This window comes from Bombina bombina, chromosome 2 (genome assembly GCF_027579735.1).
Source record: "Bombina bombina isolate aBomBom1 chromosome 2, aBomBom1.pri, whole genome shotgun sequence".
Lineage (NCBI taxonomy): Eukaryota > Metazoa > Chordata > Amphibia > Anura > Bombinatoridae > Bombina > Bombina bombina.
In genome coordinates this window covers 401,941,732-401,964,072 of record NC_069500.1, presented here as the reverse complement: position 1 = coordinate 401,964,072, position 22,341 = coordinate 401,941,732, and positions in this window count along the sequence as shown.

The following is a 22,341-nucleotide window of genomic DNA, read 5'->3' as shown; positions in this document are numbered from 1 at the left end:
ATTATGTACTAGGAGCTCTTGTTAATCACATCCTCTCAGCTTGCTAGTTAGCTCCGCCCCCCTTCGTTTACAATTTTATTAAATCTCAACCTACTCTCTCTGCATTCCGTCTGGTTTTACCTCTTTTCGGGTTATCAACATATAACATATCATATCAACATATAATTAATAAAGTCTTTTTATTTTTTAACTTGACGATTTTCTTCTTTGTTTACTAGGGGATAGGGTAATCAAGATACTACTACTGCTGAGATCTCTACTAGTCTTCCTTGCACAAAAATCTCTACACTGACAGTTGGATATCGTACAGTGCACCCGTGAATACAAAGCACCCCCATTGTTTATGTTTTTGTACATTAGTAGGCTTGATTAAGCCACCTGCGACCAAAGTCAAACCCCATGTAAAAGAGATGAATCCCTCTTAGCCCAACTAAGGGCTTAGGTATTATATATGGGGGAAAGTAGTGGACATAAGACATAAAGGACCCCTTTCCATTTCTGTAAGGAAGGGGATAAAACTAGGTAGCTTATCAGTTATTGAAATATTTTGCGAGTGACATTATTAAATACAAGTATGTATGTAGGTAGAGGGGTAGACATAGGTAGAGGGTTATAACTATGAATGCGTAGCTATGGTTGAACCCTCCATACTTTTTAGTAATAGATAATAAATAACCGGCCAGAGAAACTATCAGTGCAGCTGTGGGAAAATGCAGGCTTATAGTGATTAATATAGGAAGTGTCTAGGGAAGGGACCTTGAGAGGCTTTAAGATTGAGCTTATGAATTCTGGTCCCCAGAGTGAGGATAGGGTTACACATGCTTCCCACGCTGTTGCCCCAATACCTAAATATTATGAGTGTCTCTAAGAAGAATTCCCAGTATGATTAGCGTAGTCACAGGTATGGGTTACATAACATATCAGATATTTGTGTATAATATTTAAGAAAACCTTAACTCAATAAAAACAATTTTCTGAAATAGTAAACTATAGTTATAAGGAGCTCTGGAGGCAACCGTCCTGAAATGGATTAAACTATCCTCCATAGCAAAACCTGGCAATTTCTTACTAACCTACACCACATGTGTCTAGCCTGTATCTCCGGACTATGAGAGAGTATATTTCTGGATAGGTTAAATTATCAAGTAAAGAGAGGCTAAGCAATACAAATAGGGCTTTTCAATCTAATGTATCATAGGTTTAGAAAAGGACCAGTCTAAATAGCATATATATAAATAGATATATTGACCAGAATACACAGGCCAAAAGTGGGTTAGCTGTATCAGGGGTGACTAGCATCAGTGGAGAGTGCAACTTACTCCAAATTAAACAGATATATAACGGAGATAGAACAAGCATAGTGGAATGGAATGGACACCATTATCTAACATAACCGTTCTCATTAAGGAGCCTTAATCTTTTAGTCCTGCAAGGATAGTCCAGACTGCAATGATAAAGTCTAAGCTCTGGGGATTCCTCCTGTTACATGGACTTAGTGTAACCTGTGGGTCAAGCTGCGGCAGGGAGACCTCCCAGGATCCCAAGACGTCCTCCGTGGAGCATACAGACGTAGAAGACAGGACTTAGTCATCTTTATGGGAGAGTCCACCAGCAGGATTTGGGAACAGAAACTGAGTGTCTGAGGAAGGCTTATACTCCGGGTGATGGTCCCGGCGGGCTTCTGGTGAATGTCGCACCAGCTCTTGCCATAGTAGGAGGGAGATCGCGCTGCAGATCTGCCATTAGCAATTGCACTTTTCATTCTCCTTTGCAGGCCAATACCCCCCAAATCTATTGCGCCCAACTCTATCCCTGGCCTAGGTGCCCCACGTGACATAACCTCCGTAGCTGCCGAATGACTCCCAGACAGGTCCGTTTCTGCAACCCCAAAGGGAATGTGGGCTGACGTTAGTAGACTGCAAACTCGGGTCAAACTGTACGGATGTGCCAGGAAGACCTCCAACTGCGCTGTGCTATACTGCAGCAGCCCTGCCTGAATGGAGAAGGGCTGTAAGGCACTGTTCCGCTCAAGCATAACTATCTGTGCTGCCATCTTGAGACCGGAGCCCCTTGTTTTAGTAATGTATAGTTCTTCTGGGTCTAGGGGCGGATCTGCTGACCGTGGTGGCGAGTCTGGTTCATACCGACCGGCTTCCTCCGTAGTTTCCCTTGTCAACGTGGTAGTCTGCAGTGGGGCCATAGCAGTTCTCAGCTCCGCTATAAGGACTTGCTGATGAGAGTCCAGGGAGCGCATTAGGTCTTGTAGTGTAGATAGGATATGCTTCTCCATGATCATGCTGAGGAGTGTAGAAACTATATCTCTGTCAACCAAGATGGAGTGTGGGTATCTGCAAGTATGGCGGTTTACTCCGTGGCCTGGTCACGATGAGATAGGAGCTCTTTGTGCAGATATTGCAGCAACTATTTTGTCCCTTTATCTCAAATCATGCAATCTATGGTCTGGGACATGTTAAGAGCCAAAAATGAAAATATATAAATTCCTAACATGCCCTTAATTGAGAATTTAATGATCAAAAGCTAGGAGCTCTAAAATGGCACGTCTTTCTGCTTTGGCTGTTGGCTCCGCCCCCGGGTTGCTTATTTTAAAATGACATGCCATAACGCTTTACTACTGCTAATGCTTTACTACTGAGCATGTGCAAGAATTCACAGAATATTCTTATATGTTTTTGTGATTTAATGGTGGCTGTCACATGGTGCAGTGCGAGTGGAAATAGACATAACTTTGAAATTTGTCAGAAAATAAATCTACTACGCATTTGAAGTTTAGACTGTAGTCTGACGTGCTATTACATTGTCTTTTTATCATGCATAAACAGAAGTTTCTGCCCTTATACTGTCCTCTCACCTCACTAACTGTCCCCTCAACCTCATCCCCTCACAGCTGCTCCCCTCCCTCTCTTCTACCCTTACCGCTTACCCTTACCCCTTTGCTCACACACATTTTTAACCTCTCCCTTAGCACCGGTATTCACCCTCTCTCAATCTAACCTCCCTATCCAACTACTGCATTATTTCCCTACTCCCTCTTGCCTCAAAGCTTCTTGAAAAGCTAGTATATACAAGTATATCCCATTTCCTTTCATTAAACTCCCTCCTTTTTATTCTGTATGATTATATACACCAATATATATATATATATATACAGGGAGTACAGAATTATTAAGCAAATGAGTATTTTGACCACATCATCCTCTTTATGCATGTTGTCTTACACCAAGCTGTATAGGCTCGAAAGCCTACTACCAATTAAGCATATTAGGTGATGTGCATCTCTGTAATGAGAAGGGGTGTGGTCTAATGACATCAACACCCTATATCAGGTGTGCATAATTATTAGGCAACTTCCTTTCCTTTGGCAAAATGGGTCAAAAGAAGGACTTGACAGGCTCAGAAAAGTAAAAAATAGTGAGATATCTTGCAGAGGGATGCAGCACTCTTAAAATTGTAAAACTTCTGAAGCGTGATCATCGAACAATCAAGCGTTTCATTCAAAATAGTCAACAGGGTCGCAAGAAGCGTGTGGAAAAACCAAGGCGCAAAATAACTGCCCATGAACTGAGAAAAGTCAAGCGTGCAGCTGCCAAGATGCCACTTGCCACCAGTTTGGCCATATTTCAGAGCTGCAACATCACTGGAGTGCCCAAAAGCACAAGGTGTGCAATACTCAGAGGCATGGCCAAGGTAAGAAAGGCTGAAAGACGACCACCACTGAACAAGACACACAAGCTGAAACGTCAAGACTGGGCCCAGAAATATCTCAAGACTGATTTTTCTAAGGTTTTATGGACTGATGAAATGAGAGTGAGTCTTGATGGGCCAGATGGATGGGCCCGTGGCTGAATTGGTAAAGGGCAGAGAGCTCCAGTCCGACTCAGACGCCAGCAAGGTGGAGGTGGAGTACTGGTTTGGGCTGGTATCATCAAAGATGAGCTTGTGGGGCCTTTTCGGGTTGAGGATGGAGTCAAGCTCAACTCCCAGTCCTACTGCCAGTTTCTGGAAGACACCTTCTTCAAGCAGTGGTACAGGAAGAAGTCTGCATCCTTCAAGAAAAACATGATTTTCATGCAGGACAATGCTCCATCACACGCGTCCAAGTACTCCACAGCGTGGCTGGCAAGAAGGGGTATAAAAGAAGAAAATCTAATGACATGGCCTCCTTGTTCACCTGATCTGAACCCCATTGAGAACCTGTGGTCCATCATCAAATGTGAGATTTACAAGGAGGGAAAACAGTACACCTCTCTGAACAGTGTCTGGGAGGCTGTGGTTGCTGCTGCATGCAATGTTGATGATGAACAGATCAAAACACTGACAGAATCCATGGATGGCAGGCTTTTGAGTGTCCTTGCAAAGAAAGGTGGCTATATTGGTCACTGATTTGTTTTTGTTTTGTTTTTGAATGTCAGAAATGTATATTTGTGAATGTTGAGATGTTATATTGGTTTCACTGGTAAAAATAAATAATTGAAATGGGTATATATTTGTTTTTTGTTAAGTTGCCTAATAATTATGCACAGTAATAGTCACCTGCACACACAGATATCCCCCTAAAATAGCTATAACTAAAAACAAACTAAAAACTACTTCCAAAACTATTCAGCTTTGATATTAATGAGTTTTTTGGGTTCATTGAGAACATGGTTGTTGTTCAATAATAAAATTAATCCTCAAAAATACAACTTGCCTAATAATTCTGCACTCCCTGTATATATATATATATATATATATATATATATATATATATATATATATATATATATATCTCCCTCTTAGTAGGTTCTTAATGTATTACTTTTAGAACCAGTCATTATCTACTCTTGTTGTGAATAATTATATGTACTTCCAACATCCTCATTAACAATTTCCAACCTGTCAATCCCTTTACCAAGTAATTTCATTGGACACATAGGTTAATTGACCAACCAATAGACAGAATCTCCTGAGATTTCACAATGTAGTTAAGTTAAAGGACGTTATTACACACTTTGAGCATCTTGATAAAGGCCCTACTGGCTGAAACGGGTAGATTTCTCACAGTCTTGTCAATTTAGCAGCTGAACGGCTTTTCCCCTTACAAGCAACTTATTGGGGTTAATATCGCTATGGAACTTAGTACTGCCTACTGACCACCTGTTCTATAACCTGTTCTACAACCATACCTATTACCTAAGAAGCGACCCACCCAGGCACCTATACAGTGGGAATCCAGTGGGAATACTATCACTGTGGAGCTGTATATTCACTCAGAGGTAACATACCAGATCGGCAGAGCAGACCCCCTTAGCAAGATGACATGCTACTTGGGAGCCTAACCGCTTTGGCGCTTATCTAAGCACAATCTCTCTTGAGTAGAGATCATCTTTATCACACTCTGTTATAAGAATAACACCAGCTGAAACCGGAACATTATGGTTGCATAAATGGAGTTCTATTTCATTCCTACAGACCATTTGGTCCCTGGGGGATCCTTTGCCTGTTACCACCGTTGGGATACCAAAAAACTCTGTCCTCGATCCCCTTCTCTTCTCAATCTACACATCATCATTCAGTTCCTTAATAAAGTTCCACGAGTTTTAATACCATTTGTAAGCCTATGACATCCAAATCTACCTCTCTACACCAGACCTATCTCCTTCCTTGCTAACCCGTGTCATTAACTGTCTTTATCCTTCTTGTCATTAACTACTCCTCAAACATATAACATACAACTCCTCAACCATGAAGGGGTGAATGCAATCTGTCAAAGAGTGTCTTTCTAAGTCACAGCAGAAGGAAAAGCTAATATTACCAGAATCACCGACTGACAAAGAAGACTTGTCACTAGCTACTCTTAGCTCCTCAACTTCAAGTATACATGCCTCATTCAGAAGCTTGAGGAAAACTTAGAAGATCTGGAAAATAGATCAAGAAGATCAAATATCCGCATTCAAAACCTCCCTGAAACCTACAATAACCTCCAAGAAGCTGTTCTTCAAATATTCCAGCAACTATTACCAGAGGTTGATGAGGAACAATTCTTAATGGACAGAGTTTATAGAGCCCTCGTCAGGGCTCCTACACCATCAGCAGCTAGAGATGTTATACTTAAGCTATATTTTTACCACATCAAAGACCAGCTGATGCAAGCAGCTCATAATCAATTCAAAGGGATGTTTCAGGGTCACCATATTCAACTATTCACAGATCTTTCACCTATTAAACTTAAAAAATGACGAGATCTCAAACCCATTGTCTCAGCCTTGACGAAAGCACAAATTAAATACCGCTGGGGCTACCCATTCAAGCTAATCTTCACAGCCAATAATTCGTCCTACTCCTGCTCATCTTTAGAAGAAGGACAAGCCATCATAGAGAAGCTACAAAATTCACCTACGGGACCAAACCAATCTCCTAAGCCTCAACGCAAAGGACTGGCCAGATCGTGGACCCCAGTTGGAAAAAATGTCAAACCACATAGATCAGGACAAGGGGCAGAAAGTCCCTCCTGATTCAGATTCTAAACTCTTGGTAATAAAATTCTAATAATCATAACTCAACTAAATGTCACACATAAGGACATTATGGTTAGAATACTTGTTATTGTTATAACCCCTACCTGTTGGGTCCACCAAACCCCCCAAACCCCCTATACCCAAAAGTTACTTTAAATATACCTTTTAAAGTTATACACCTGTTTTTGCACCTCAAATACAGGCTACGATTATTTTAGTTCTCTATGTTTTAGTTAATGTTTAGGTTGATTGTTTATTGTCTATGATCTGATAGTCCTGTGAATTTTTTGCACTCAGTTTTGACAATTTTTAACTCTACGTGTTCAATAAAGTTTGTAGTATTTTTATATTGATCCGACTTCAAGGCTCTTTTTTCTTTTATATGTTGATTGTTTGTTACATGATTAACCTTTGTATTTTTAGGTCAAGACCACCCTTATATATGGTTACAGAGTTAAATTGTGTATTCTGTGTATTGCCTATACATGCCCATCTTAATATACCTAGTGAGATAGGGTTAGACCGATAGGATCAAAATAATATCTATTCTATTGTTGAGTCAAGCCCACTCACTCATATCACTACAGAAATGATTTGTGTACTCTGTATATTTTATGTATATGCCCATCTTAATATGCCTGGTGAGACAGTGTTCAACGAGTGTTACAGGAGCAAGACAAAAGTCTATAAATGTTCTTTATCTTTCCACATGTATCTGTGTAAATGTCGATAAACATTATATCACACAATGTTAGAGGACTTCACTCTAACATTAAAAGACGTAAAACCATCTCCACATATGAATCTAATAATGCACACATTATTCTTACGTAGGAGACTCATTTCACTAAAACTAAAATCTAGAAATATTGGGATAGGACATATTCCAACGTATTTCATGGTACTAGACATACAAAAAAAAATGGAGTCTCTATACTTATCCATGCAAACCGCAATTTTAAAGAAGATAAGACCTTTATTGACAAGTCAGGGTGATATATAATAGTTAGGGCAAAATTCATGATATACCCATAATAATATTTATGCCCCCAACGAATCTCAAGCACCCTTCTTAGCAAAAATAAGTAAACTATTATCCAGCTGGAAGAAATACAGACTTATCATAGGAGGGGACTTTAATCTAGTTGTAGACACAGATTTAGACAAATCATCACAACACCCCCAAACTCAAACTCATAGGCCTAAGAAAATACTTTACTGTTTTTTTTACTAGACCACAACCTTATTGATCAGAAGAATATGTGTAGGAATAGGGGCGTGGTGCACTTAAGGGATGTAATTGATTTTTTAAGGAAATTTTTTTTTTTAGTTTTTTACTTTGTAAATATTACTGGGTCCATGTGACCATGTTTGAAAGTGTAAAGAGAAAAAAATAATAATAAAACTTATTTTGTGAATACAAATAAGTGTGTAGAATGTGTTTAAACCATATTTAAGTGATGCCTTTTAAAATACTCTTTTCTATTAACAGTGTATTAGTGAGAAAAATAAAATAAAATTTTCGCACGTGTCTGGTTTTATTATATTGTTTATAGTAACCTTATAAAGAGGGTTTTGTTCCTAGTCCATAAGAGTGCATCAATTGCGTGAATTATCTATATTTAGAATTTTTGTGAAAGCAATTATTAATAGTGTCAATTTCCTAAAAAGATTGTGTGAATGTTAAATGGCTGATATCTTAAATAAAATATACCAAAAAGACCTGTGAACAACAATAATAAATCATAAACGACTTTAACTTATGGAATTAAATCAGCAGAAAATGTATTTAAAAATTATGATAAAAAGTATATTATATTTGGTAATTACCACTGGATGTCAGAAATTTCTCTGGGACGTCTCCTAGATATAATGTGGGTATTCAAATGGCCATATGTAAAAACTCAATATGTATCAATTTGCTACATAAAAAATTACTAAACACAGAACAGAATTAAAAATTAAAAGATGTAAAAAATGTCCGTTTTAAAAAGTCAAGAGAAAGATCCCAAATATCTACTCGTATTATGTATTGAGGATTGGTAAGTTCAAAGTAAGTTTTTGTATCCTTTGCTTCTTATACTTTACTGGATACCGCTCTTAGTGTTATGCATGCGGCACAAAAACAAGAAGTAACTATACATGCCAAAAGTAAGGCCAGAATTTTAGCTTTTACACACACTCTTGCTGGGGCTTTTTCAATTTGTGATCCAAAACAAATAAATTTTCATATACCGCTCTTAGTGCTATGCACGCGGTAAAACCAGAGGCTTATTGTGTCCTTCAAACAGGTTAGGATTATTTTGCGTTCACCTTTGCAATGTTCGTATCAATTTTGTTTTACTCACAGTTCTTACTGTTAAGGGAGACCGCACTTTTTTGGCCGCTTACTGCTTCTCCATGCTGTTCTCTCGCTTCGTTGTCTGCTCCTGGCGTCTGACGTCACACTCCTTCGTGGGAGGTCGTCTTTCAATGCCAGTGAGATCGCTGTTATGTACAATGTCACTTTGTATTCCTTAGTGTGAGAAGTTAAAACTGCACTTAGTGCTATGCACGCAGTTAATAATGAAGGTCCTCTACAGTTCCCCAATTAGTTGGTGGGATAGTGATATAAAATGATAACCCGGGTTATTTTTAATGATCAATATATCAAATATGATATGAATATAAGTTCATAGATAAAAGAAAGGTCACACAGCTCGACGCGTTTCGCTCTTACCAGAGCTTTATCAAGATGCTTGTGACCAGTAACTTTTCCCTTTTTAAATGTCCTGCTAGATCCTTATTGGTTGTTTCTTAATCGTGTGTAAAGGTGGATCATTCAGCCTTTCCATTCATTGTTATTCCTGATGTTTCCTTATGAATAGATAATTTATCTTCATTGTTTTATGACTCTTTATGTACTTGACAAATAGTTTTGGGTTCCTATTGTTTATAGACAGACATGAATTCAATATTTCCAATTTTTCTCTTAATCTGGAATTTTCTTTTTTTTTTAATTTAAGATTTGTTTCTTTAAGGTGGTATAGATAAGTTTCGTTGTGTAATCTTTACTTGTGTATCCTTATATTGTTCTATAATGTTTCTTATTGTAGGCAACATAGTTTTATTATGTAGCTGTAATTACAAGTGTTTTCTTAAAGGGCCTTACAGGATACTCATTGATTCTTATTATTTATATATGCAAGAACTTAATCAGACTTGTGTATGATTACTGACTGGATGAAATTAAATTATCTTCTATTGTTCTTGGTTTCATGGATAATTCTTTAGATTTCTATGTTTAATATATCCTTTTTTATTAATATAATGCCCCAATCTATAAAGTGACTTGAAATTATATACACCTATAATTGGCCAAGCATAATAGGATATGTGTGTAACATTATTTGAATTGATGTGTCTATAGAAGGGGTTTATTTCACGCTATATATGTATTATGTATTCTATTTGGAATTTTATAATTCAAAAAGGAATGGAGATAAATCCAATTCAGAATTTAAACCTAATGGGGACAGGGTATTATATAGATATATTAACTCAGCTTCTTTTATCAGCAACTTTTTCTCCATATTCCCTCCTCTCCAGTGTCTTTGTACTTTCTTTATGCCCCAATATGTCAGGTCTTTGTTGTTCCCTTTGTGTATATCCTTAAAATGTTTGTACAGATATGTATTATCCATTCCATTTTTTATATTATTCAGATGCTCCCTGATTCTGTCTTTTAACATTCTTTTTGTTTCCCCAAAGTAAAATAGATTGCACGAACACTTTAGGATATATATTACATTTTTTGTTGTGCATCTAATAATCTCTTTAATTTGAAATATTTTTTCTGAATCATTTATCTTTAAGTTAGTAATTTTTTTACTGTGATTGCAGGCCTTACAGGAGTAACATGGGAAGAAACCTCTTACACTTTTACCCATTAGATCTTTCTGTATTTTTTGGCCTATCCTTGGTTGTTTAAGATCACTCGGGGCCAGAATTGATTTCAGATTATTCGCTTTTTTGAAGATAAATTTTGGGTTTTCTGAGATTTTATCTCCCAAGATTTCATCTTCCCTTATTATATACCAATATTTTTTAATGATTTTTTTGATGATATTATGATCTGCATTGTACTCTGTTATAAACGGTATTTCGATTTTTTCTGTATTTTTGGGTAATTTTTCTTTATATATGAGTAATGCATCCCTATTTGTATTTTTGGCTTTATTTAGTGCCTTTTTTGTGGTTTCAGATTTATACCCTCTGGCTAGAAATTTATTTTCTAACTTTTCTGCCTGTTCTTCAAAGTCAAAGGGTCTTGAGCAGTTCTTTTTTATACGAAGAAATTGGCCTAATGGGATATTCTGTTTCCATAAATCTAAATGGCAACTTTTTGAATGTACGTAATTGTTTGCATCAGTTTTTTTAAAGTGAGTTTTTGTCTCTATTTTGTTTTCTATGACCATTATTTCTAAGTCTAAAAAGATTATTGTTTCTTTACTCCAGTTTGAGGTAAATTTTAAACCCCAAGTATTATTATTCATGTTTTCTAGCATGTTAGTTAGTCCTTCTTGTGTCCCTTCCCATATAATTAGCAGGTCGTCTATATACCTTCTATAGAGCACAAGGTTTGCGCCATAGTTATTCTTACTGAAGAAATCATCTTCCCAAGAACCCATAAATAGGTTCGCATAACTTGGCACAAACCTTGTGCCCATAGCCGTCCCTTCTATCTGGAGGTAGAATTGTTTTTCGAAAGCAAAATAGTTGTTTTCCAGTATATACCTCATACTTTTTATAATAAAATTTCTATGTTGATCTGTCATGAGTGTATCTGTTTTGAGAAAGGATTCTGCTGCTAACAAGCCTTTGGAATGGTTGATGGTGGTATATAGTGATGTTACATCTGCCGTGGCCAGGATCATCTTGTCATTCCATTTTATAGACTCTAGAGTGTTTAGTACTTGTGTTGAGTCTCTAAGGTATGATTTTAAAGTTTTTACATGGATTTGTAGAAAATTGTCTACATATTTTGATAAATTGGCAGATGGAGAGTCTATCCCAGAAATGATAGGTCTGCCGGCGGGATTAGTCATGCTTTTATGTATTTTTGGCAGAAAGTAAAAAATCGGAATTTTAGGGAACTTAGGAGTTAGAAATTCAAATTCCTTTTTATTCAGTATTCCTGATTTTTCACCTTCTGCCAGCAATTTATTTAAATTTTTCTTAAACTTTTCTGTTGGGTCAGCCTCTAATTTTTTGTATGTGTTGGTATCTCCTAATAATCTGTGAGCTTCTTTTAAATAGTTATCTGTATCCATAAGGACAATCCCTCCCCCTTTATCTGCCATTTTAATCGTTATTTTATCATTCTTTCTCAAATTTTCCATCACCATTTTTTCTTTAAGACTCATATTATAATTTTTAATCTTTGGTAGGTTATATTTTCTTACTTCTTTACAGGCTAATTTTTCAAATGTTTCTAGTAAATTTCCTTTGGCATGTATGGGATTAAATCTCGATTTGACTTTTAAGTCTGTATGTGTAACCATATCCCTGTTTACTGTTTTTTGGTTTGTCTGTCTTTCTATGGGGTTTTTTAGGAAAAATCTTTTTATGGTCAGGTTTCTTACAAACTTTTTTATATGAATATGTGTGTTGAACTTATTCATTCTGATTGTTGGGGCGAAAGTTAACCCTAAGCTCAAGACCCTTTTTTCTTCCTCTTTCAAAGTGGTACTGCTTAAGTTAAAGATTCCATTGTGTGTATCTGTTACCTCCATCTTTTTGCATCGTTTGGTATATCCTCGTCCTCTCTTTCCTCTTGATTTCTTCTCTTTCTTGGGTTTGATTCTCTTTCTTGCCTGATTATATCTTTTGAAGTGCCCTCCCTCAGAGGGCTCCTCTCTAAAAAAGTTACCTCATCATTAGTTAATTTTTCTTTCATAGGGATTGAATCTCTAGGGGTTTCGGGATAATTATGTGTTGAATCTCTTAATTTTTCAAATCTATTGTATGTAGGTGTAACCCATCTTTCCTCTTGTCTGTTATCATCCCATCTTTGAGTTCTTCTGGGATATTCCCAGTTGGATCTATCATCTCTCTGATGGTATGGTCTAAATGTATTATGTTGGAATTCAGATTGAAAGTGTTCCTTATCTCTATATCTGGGATACCATGGTCTATTGTCTTGTGTATTTCTATTTTGAAATCTATTGTAATTATAACTTTCATTAGACATGTTATAATGTTGGTTATAATTTCTCCTATAGTCCTGTCTTTTATCTCTGTTGTAGAATCTGTTTTGTTCATAGTTTTCCTTATATGTGTTGCGATTTCTTACATTGTATTCGTACTGATTGTGTGAGTTTGTTTTTTTTATATGCTTGTTCCTCTTTCTGTTCTTTAGTGTGGATCTTACTGAGTTTATTTCCATTATCTTCAATTCCATTTAGATCTTCATTTATGTCCCTCTCCATTTTACCCCATTTTGTTCTTAAAAGGTCTTTATTTAGATTTGATAATTTGTCAATGATAATTTTTTGTTTTTCTTTATATTCATTACTTTCTTTCTTCTCTTTTAGTTTTTCTTTTATCTCTAAAATGTTTGCTTCAATTTCTATGAGTGTTTCTTTCCTAGATCTTTTTAAAATGTCTATCAATGTGTTAGAGGCTTTTTTTAGGGTGTCAGTCCATTCAATCTGAAATTTTTCAGCCAATGGAAAAGTGCAATTCTTGTTTATTTTTAGACCTTTAGGGATGATATTTTTTGATGTATAACGATTAAGGAATATTAATTCCATTTTTTGTTTCAGTTCCTTTATCATATGTGTTTCTAACTTATTCATTAGATCTGAAGTTTTTTCCATTATATTATGGCTATTAGTTTGATAATTCTCATCTTTCATTTCTGAAAAGATCTGATCTCTATACTCAAAAATGTCCTCCATATTTTATGAAATGTTAGTCCTGCTGCTGCTATTACCTGAAGGAGAAATGCAGTTATTTAGTTTAGAGTGAATAGAGCGCTGGAACTATCAGATCCCAAACTCCCTATAAATATAAGTTCCTTCCAACTTATATATGTGTGAAATGTTCAGAAGAATATGTGTAGGAATAGGGGCGTGGTGCACTTAAGGGATGTAATTGATTTTTTAAGGAAATTTTTTTTAGTTTTTTACTTTGTAAATATTACTGGGTCCATGTGACCATGTTTGAAAGTGTAAAGAGAAAAAAATAATAATAAAACTTATTTTGTGAATACAAATAAGTGTGTAGAATGTGTTTAAACCATATATAAGTGATGCCTTTTAAAATACTCTTTTCTATTAACAGTGTATTAGTGAGAAAAATAAAATAAAAAATAAAAAATAAAAAATAAAAAATATTTAAAAAATAAAAAATAAAAAATAAAAAATATGCGAAAATATTTTTTATTTTATTTTTCTCACTAATACACTGTTAATAGAAAAGAGTATTTTAAAAGGCATCACTTATATATGGTTTAAACACATTCTACACACTTATTTGTATTCACAAAATAAGTTTTATTATTATTTTTTTCTCTTTACACTTTCAAACATGGTCACATGGACCCAGTAATATTTACAAAGTAAAAAACTAAAAAAAAAATTTTCCTTAAAAAATCAATTACATCCCTTAAGTGCACCACGCCCCTATTCCTACACATATTCTTCTGAACATTTCACACATATATAAGTTGGAAGGAACTTATATTTATAGGGAGTTTGGGATCTGATAGTTCCAGCGCTCTATTCACTCTAAACTAAATAACCACAACCTTATTGATAGTTGGAGAACACAAAACACACAAACAAAGGACTATACTTTTTACTCAGCTGCACATAACATATACTCACATATAGGTTATATTCTTAATGAGCCAGCTCCTATCTCCTTTAATTATAGCTTCTAAAATAATACTAACCACTTAATCTGATCACATTTTTGTACTCACAACCCTCACAGGACCAATAGACCTACTTAGAAATAGTAGTTGGACTCTCAATCGAACACTCCTTAGAGATAAACATTTCACCAAAAAGCTAAGGGCAGATATTACTGACTTCCTTAGAACTAACCACAATTCAGTGACTAACCCACTACATGTGTGGGGTACTCTTAAAGCTTTCACTAGAGGTCTATTATTAAGAGAATCAAGATTTCAAACCAATATCTCACAACAAAAAATTTTAAAACTTAAAAAAGTAATCTTACAACTACAAGATAAACATAAAAAAGTTAAGACGCTAAAACACTTAAAATCCTTAGATAATCTACTGACAATAGACGCATCTAGATCCCTAACACTCATCGACACACATTATTTCATTCATGCTAACAAACTGGACAGGATGTTGGCAAATAAACTAAAAGATATCACCAGAATGACCTCAATACCCCAAATTCAGAATCCAGAGGGAATAACAACAAACCACCTGCAAACTATTGCAGATACCTTTACAAATTATTATCAACACCTTTATGCTTTAACGACAAACAACAATGCTAACAAACTAAAATCTAATACTTTAGAGTTTTTTAAAAACCTTTAATCTACCTAGAATGGAGACAGAATACTTAAATAGCCTAAATGCCCCCATTTCTTACACAAATTTAGATGAACTGTTCGCAATCTAAAGATTAACAAAGCTCCTGGTCCAGACCGTTATTCAGGCTTATTCTATAAGACATTTATTGATGAACTGGGTCATACCCTAGTCACAATTTTTAACCACATAATGGAGGGAAATGAGATTCCACATGAATTTCTTACTGCACGCATATCGGTCATACCAAAGCCAGGTAAAAACAAACAACATTGCAATAACTACAGACATTTCTAATTAATAATTTAGACATCAAACTATTTACAAAGATTTTAGCAGTTAGACTAAACAATATAATGCTTAAGCTTATCCACCCGGATCAAGTTGGTTTCATTCACAATAGAGAAGCCCAAGATAACATAAGGAAGTTGATCAACTTGGTTGATTATGCGTCGGTTCAGGGAACTATTTACACTCGGTCTTGGAATATATGGGCATAACAGGAAAATTCCAAGCGGCAATATCCTCAATTTATTCACACCCATCTGCATATGTCAAAATTGCAGGCTACAAATCTAAACCCATACACATCTCCAATGGAACAAGACAGGGTGCCCTTTATCCCCTTTGCTTTTTGCACTTAGCATAGAACCACTAGCAGCCCATATCCGCCAAAATAAGGATATTGCAGGGATTACAATAAATTTGAAGGAATACAAAATTAGTAATTTCACTGATGATATTATTCTTTCTATCACTAAACCTATGGTATCCATGCCATTAATATATTCTACTACACACTCTTTTGCAAATATCTCAGGGTACAAAATCAACTAGGATAAATGTGAAGTCATAAGTACTAACATTACTACAACACACCAAGAAATTACTAGAACTCAACATTAACTTCAGATGGGCAGAGCAAGGAATGAGATATCTAGGAATTCAACTGACAAGTAAAATAGATTCCTTGTTCAAGAACAACTACATTCCAATGATTTCACAAGTTAAAATGTTAATGTTAAAATGGGAAAAACTAAACATATTGTTATATGGCAGAATGATAGTTATCAAGATGGCCAATTTGCCTAAACTATTATATTTATTTAGATCCCTACCCATTAATGTCCCACCTACGGTTCTACATAAACTACAAAATTATAACATTTCCTTAATTTGGAAGAGAAAGAGACCTAGAATAAATAAAACAACCTTAAACCGCCATAAGAAGTGGGGGGATTGGGATTACCAGACCTACTTGCATATTACTACACTGCCAAAATAGCACAAACATCACTTTGGCATAACACTTCAGAAAATATCCAGTGGGCACATATAGAATCTGATGTGCTGCAGATCTCACCGATTTACAAACTCTTATGGTCTGATAAGACACATAGACCACAAGCCTGGAGGACATACACAACAATCAATCTAAAGACTGCTGCTCCATAACTTGTCCACATTCTCTGAGGTGGTGGACAGAAATCAACCCGATCGAATACAATCGGGTTGATTGACACCCCCTGCTAGCGGCCAATTGGCCGTGAATCTGCAGGGGGCAGCGTTGCACCAGCAGTTCACAAGAACTGCTGATTCAATGATAAATACCGACAGTATATGCTGTCGGCATTTATCGATCTGCAGCGATGTGCAGCAGACATGATACGCTACTTTGTATCATGTCCACTCGCACATTGTTAAATAGGCCCCCTTATGTGCAAATGGGAGTCAGAGTTCAACTTCAATTGGACGGCAAAAAAATGGTATGATGTGCTAGACAGAGGCCCATCTTTCTCAATATGTGCGCATCTTAAGGAAAATTACCTAAAGGTAGCATTCAGATGGTACTTACACCCCTCTAGACTTCATTCTGTTGACCCTAATAAACTCATAGCCTTTATATGCACAATAGTAAAAATAGTGATAGCTCGCTATTGGAAAACAATAGTCCCTTCATACCAAATTATAGAATGTGAAATTGCCTTCTACTACCAGATGAGCACCTCTTCCGCTGATCTCTTGGACTTAAAGATCAATTTCTCTTAATCTGGGAACCTTGGATTTTTTATGTAGAAAATTGGGACAGGCAACAAAACGCAAACATAAGGTCAATTAGGTAGATCACATATTCGCAAATTTAACAAGGTTGTATTATATGCTACATAGCTCGAGCCTTCATTGTTAGATTTGAGAGCCTGTGAACTGTAATTTTGCAATATTGATGTAATGTAACTGTGTTCAATTATCTTACTGATACAGAATTTGTATTGTTTCCTTTATTATTTATATGTATGTATTTTCCTTGAAAACATTCAATAAAAATTTATTTCATAAAAAAAAAAATCTCACTTTGACACACAACACCCTCCACTGCACTCCTTCTATATTTCAAACCTTGGTTTAGATTTAATAAGCAGTGGATGCTGCTTTCTACGCCCGTAGTTTCTGCTCGCCGGAAACATAAGAAGCAGAGGTCATCCGATCCAATTGGGATGATTGACACCCCCTGCTTGCGGCTGATTGGCCACGAATGTGCAGGGGGCGGAATTGCACAAGCATTTCACAAGAAATGTTTGTGCAATGTTAAATCCCGACAGCTTATGCTGCCGGCATTTAGCGATGTTGTGTGGACATGATTCGATACAGCAATTCATGTCTGCTCATGACCTCCTACTCTCCCCCTCTCTTGTTACCTCCTCACATTCCATTTACAGGACTTCTGCAGACTGACTCCCATCTTGTGGAACTCTCTGCCTTGCTCAACAAGACTCTTCCCTAGTTTTGAAAGCTAAAGCCCTCCCTAATGACTCTATTGTTCAGGGATGCATGCAACATTTACATACACTAACCATTCCTAACCCCAGTTCCTCTCCTTCATTACTATCTCCTTGAAACCCCTTAGCATGTAAGGCTATAAGCCCAGCTTTTTGGAGATAACCTTCATAAGAGCTGACTACAACAGTGCAACTCTCGACAGGGCCCTCTAGCCATTTAATTACTATAAATGTTAACTTGTATATCGCCTATGTTTATAGCGTTGCAGAATCTGTTGGCGCTCTACAAATAACTGATAATAATAACAATAATAATAATAATTTATTGATTTCACAAATCTACAGTATTTACTGGTCTTTTAAAAGGACAGTAAACACTTTGAGTTACTAAAAAAGTAAAATTATGTGTAGTAAAAAACATTTTGAAATATATATTTACTGTTTATTTCATATCCTTCTCCTGTAATTTAAGTCGTAAAATTTAGAGACATCTGGAAAAGAACGACAGGCTTTATAAACGTAATTCTGCCACATGTCAGATTATCAAATAAGGAACTGTAAAACAATCAATAGATCAGTTACAAGTTTTCATTGGCTCTTCCAAATAATGCAAGTTGTGGATAGAGTTTGGCTATTGAAAAACAATTTTAGCAATGCATTGAAATCATTTTATTGCAAAACTGCAGAAAAATCTTGTAATTGCAAAGGCCTAGATTACAAGTGGAGCAGTATTTGCATGAGAATTCTTGTATAAATTGTGCTTGAGTGTCACTGCTCCATGAGTATTTTATGTACATCTGTGCAATCATAGTACAAGTTGAAAGTAAAGTCTTCTCGCTCAAGTGCAAGTTTTCCTCCAGTTCCAGAGCTGAAAGTAAACAGTGATTCCCATTCTAAAGATATCAGAAACCTACCAGTTTCATCATATACAAATGCAAATTACTAATCACTAATACAATGACTATTCAGGAAGAATATCCCTTACAATACAGGTGTTTACATCAATACTGTTCTATAGTGTGAAATTAACCTTTTCCTTTCGAAACAATAGCAAAATGTGTAAATTAATTAGTCATACATTTGAGCAGAGGCATTACCTCCCAATTGTCTCAATTTCTTCAGGACAGTCCGGAATTTTGTTGTCCGTACTACTGTCCAGCTGAGATATCCCACAGTTCCAAATTGCCCCAAATTGACACTCAGGCAGAACAGGGCAGAGTAAAGGTTAAGTTTTTTGGCATGCAGGGCCAGATTGGCCTACCAGGATACTGAGAAATCTCCAGGAGGTCCACCACAGGGTGGCCTCAGCTAGGGACTAGGGTCAGCAGAGGGAGGCTGCTCTGCAAATGTTAGGGTTGCAGGGGCTGGCCGGTGCCACATCTTGAAAGCACAGTTCCCTTTCTTTAGTGGTAGCACATATACCTGTTAATACAGCGCACAGCTGGTGCCACAAAGGCAGTTTTGTTAGCTGGCGGGCACTAAAGAAGTTTTCATGTGGGAGAAATTTTGTACCACATCAGTGCCAGTGGGGTGGAGGCGTGGACCAGGTAACAAGTAAGCCTTATAAAGGCAATGAAAAATTAATGAATTATTTATTTTAATTAAAATATGGTGTATAATAGGTTTCTGGACAACAGGGGAGCAGAAACTATACACGATGGGTTAGAGGTGATTGGTGCCTTCATGGTGTGTGATCTTTTGTCACCTCCCGATTGGATGCAGCCTAAAACTATGTGCCGATATTGCAGCGTTCCCATTGGCCGGTAGGCATTCACACCCAGACCTTAGAGTACATCACGATAGGTGCAGGAGGGGGTGTGTTACTATAGTGGTATTCCATTGGCCATTGGGGCAGGTGTCAAATATATTTGGCTCTGTTAATACAGTTTTATACATTAATGTTTTTCACATATACAGTTTAATCTTGCCTTATGACATTTTGATCTGTATCATTCTCAATAAATTGTAAGTGCAAGCTGTCCCTGATTCTTATATGAACTTTCATTTATTGAATTACAACCTATAGTAGAGAATGTAGGGGGCTGGACTTTGTGACCGGTCCTTGTTTGGCAGTTGTTGATAGGTGGTTTTAGAATGGGATTTTGTATGCACAGATTTGATTGGTCAATGATGTTTTACAAACATATAAGTTTATGTTCCGTTTTTTGTACATTGATTATAGCTTAGTTTTGGTTAGATTTCTTTTGACATAGAGTGGACCCAAATGTTGGTTTTATTACATGCACATTAATGTTACACCAATATACACAATTTTTATTCACTACAATCACTTATGTTCTTAACCTATCAGGCGGGTTCTAACAGTATCACTGTCCTATCAGAAGACTTGTTTCTTCTGTCCTCACACATTCATCTTGTCCATTGGTTCACTAATTGGGGGAGGGTTTCACTAGCCTTTATAAGGCTGCCTGTAGCAGAGAGGCAGTAGGATCTGTAATATATTTTGGGTAGGCAGAGACAAGCAAGTAACTACTCTTGGTAATTGTAGCAGAGAGGCAGTAGGATCTGTAATATCTTTTGGGTAGGCAGAGACAAGCAAGTAACTACTCTTGGTAATTGTAGCAGAGAGGCAGTAGGATCTGTAATATCTTTTGGGTAGGCAGAGACAAGCAAGTAACTACTCTTGGTAATTGTAGCAGAGAGGCAGTAGGATCTGTAATATCTTTTTGGTAAGCAGAGACAAGCAAATAACTACTCTTGGTAATTGTAATAATAATCCCTTTCCACCAAGAACTAGACGACACATAGCTTGGGAGTCAACAACAACTTATTCAACAACTGGAAAAACAAACACTTTTTAAAAACAGTCTCCCCTACAAGGGGTTTCCCAACTGAAACAGCAGGGAGTTTAAACAGTAACATACAGTTTAACATACATTTTAACCATTAGCCTAAATAACAATTCCTGCATAGTTCATAAGTGGCGAGGTTTGCCACAATGCTCCCCCAGAACCAAACTGGCATATCCAGTCTGATCCCAACGGATTGACTTGGGGAGGTCCGGAGGAGTGTTCACAGATCAAGGTTCAAGTTCAGTTTGTCTGGACAACCAGTCGGCGTTGCCGTTTTGCTTCCCAGGTCAGTAATGGATTGTTAAGTCAAACGGCTGCAGCGCCAAACTCCAGCGCAACAGCCGGGCATTGTCTCTGGACACCCTGCTCAGCCACACCAACGGGTTGTGATCTGTGAGCAGGGAAAATTGTTGACCATATAGATATGGCTGAAGTTTCTTGAGGGCCCACACCACGGCCAGGCATTCCTTTTCGATGGCGGCGTAGCTAACTTCTCGGGGTAACAGTTTCCTGCTTAGGTAGGCCACAGGATGCTCGCCACCATCAGCCCCGACTTGGCTCAACACGGCTCCCAATCCAAACATAGAAGCGTCTGTATGGACGAGAAAGCTTTTAGTTGGATCCGGGGCAGCAAGGATAGGGGCATTTACGAGAGCGTTTTTCAGTTCTTGGAATGCTTGTTCACACTCTGGGCTCCAGGTAACAATCTTAGGAAGGTGTTTACGGGTGAGGTCGGTGGGGGTTTGGCTAGGGTACTATAATTAGGTACGAACTTCCTATAATAGCCTGCGGTACCTAGAAAGGATAGCACTTGGGTCTTGGTACGGGGAGTGGGCCACTTGGCTATGGCCTCTACCTTGGCCGGTTCGGGCTTCTGCTGCCCGCTACCTACTCGGTGCCCTAGGTACTGGACCTCCGCCATCCCTATATGACATTTGCTAGGCTTAAGGGTTAATCCTGCCTCCCTAATGCGATCTAGGATCGCCCCTATATGGTTCAAATGCTCATCCCAGGAGCTGCTAAATATAGCTATGTCGTCTAAATAGGCGCATGCGTACTCTTGGGACCCATCCAGTAGCCGATCTACCATTCGCTGGAAAGTAGCCGGAGCGTTCTTCATCCCGAATGGCATGACCTTGAATTGGTACAGGCCAAACGGGGTGACGAACGCTGATTTGGGAATGGCATCCTCGGCTAGTGGGATCTGCCAGTACCCCTTACACAGATCTATGGTGGTGAGGTACTGGCCTCGAGCCATTTTATCCAGGAGCTCATCTATCCGGGGCATAGGGTAGGCGTCAGAGATGGTTTTATCATTAAGTTTCCGGTAGTCTACGCAGAAGCGGGTCGTGCCGTCCCGCTTCGGCACTAGAACTACCGGCGAGGCCCAGGGGTTGTCCGAGTGCTCAATCACTCCTAACTGTAGCATCTCATCAATCTCCTTCTGCATATGTTCTCTCACCGATTCTGGTATGCGGTAAGGAGGTTAACGCATGGGGAGGTGACCTGGGGTTTCTACCCTATGGGTGGCCAGTCTGGTATATCCAGGCACGTTGGAGAACGTGTCTCTCTTTTCCTGCAGTAGCTCTGCTATTTGAGCTCGTTCCCGAGGACTTAACCGCTCACCCAATTATACCTCTTCCAGACCTTCATTCCGGTTCTTCATTCCTAGGAG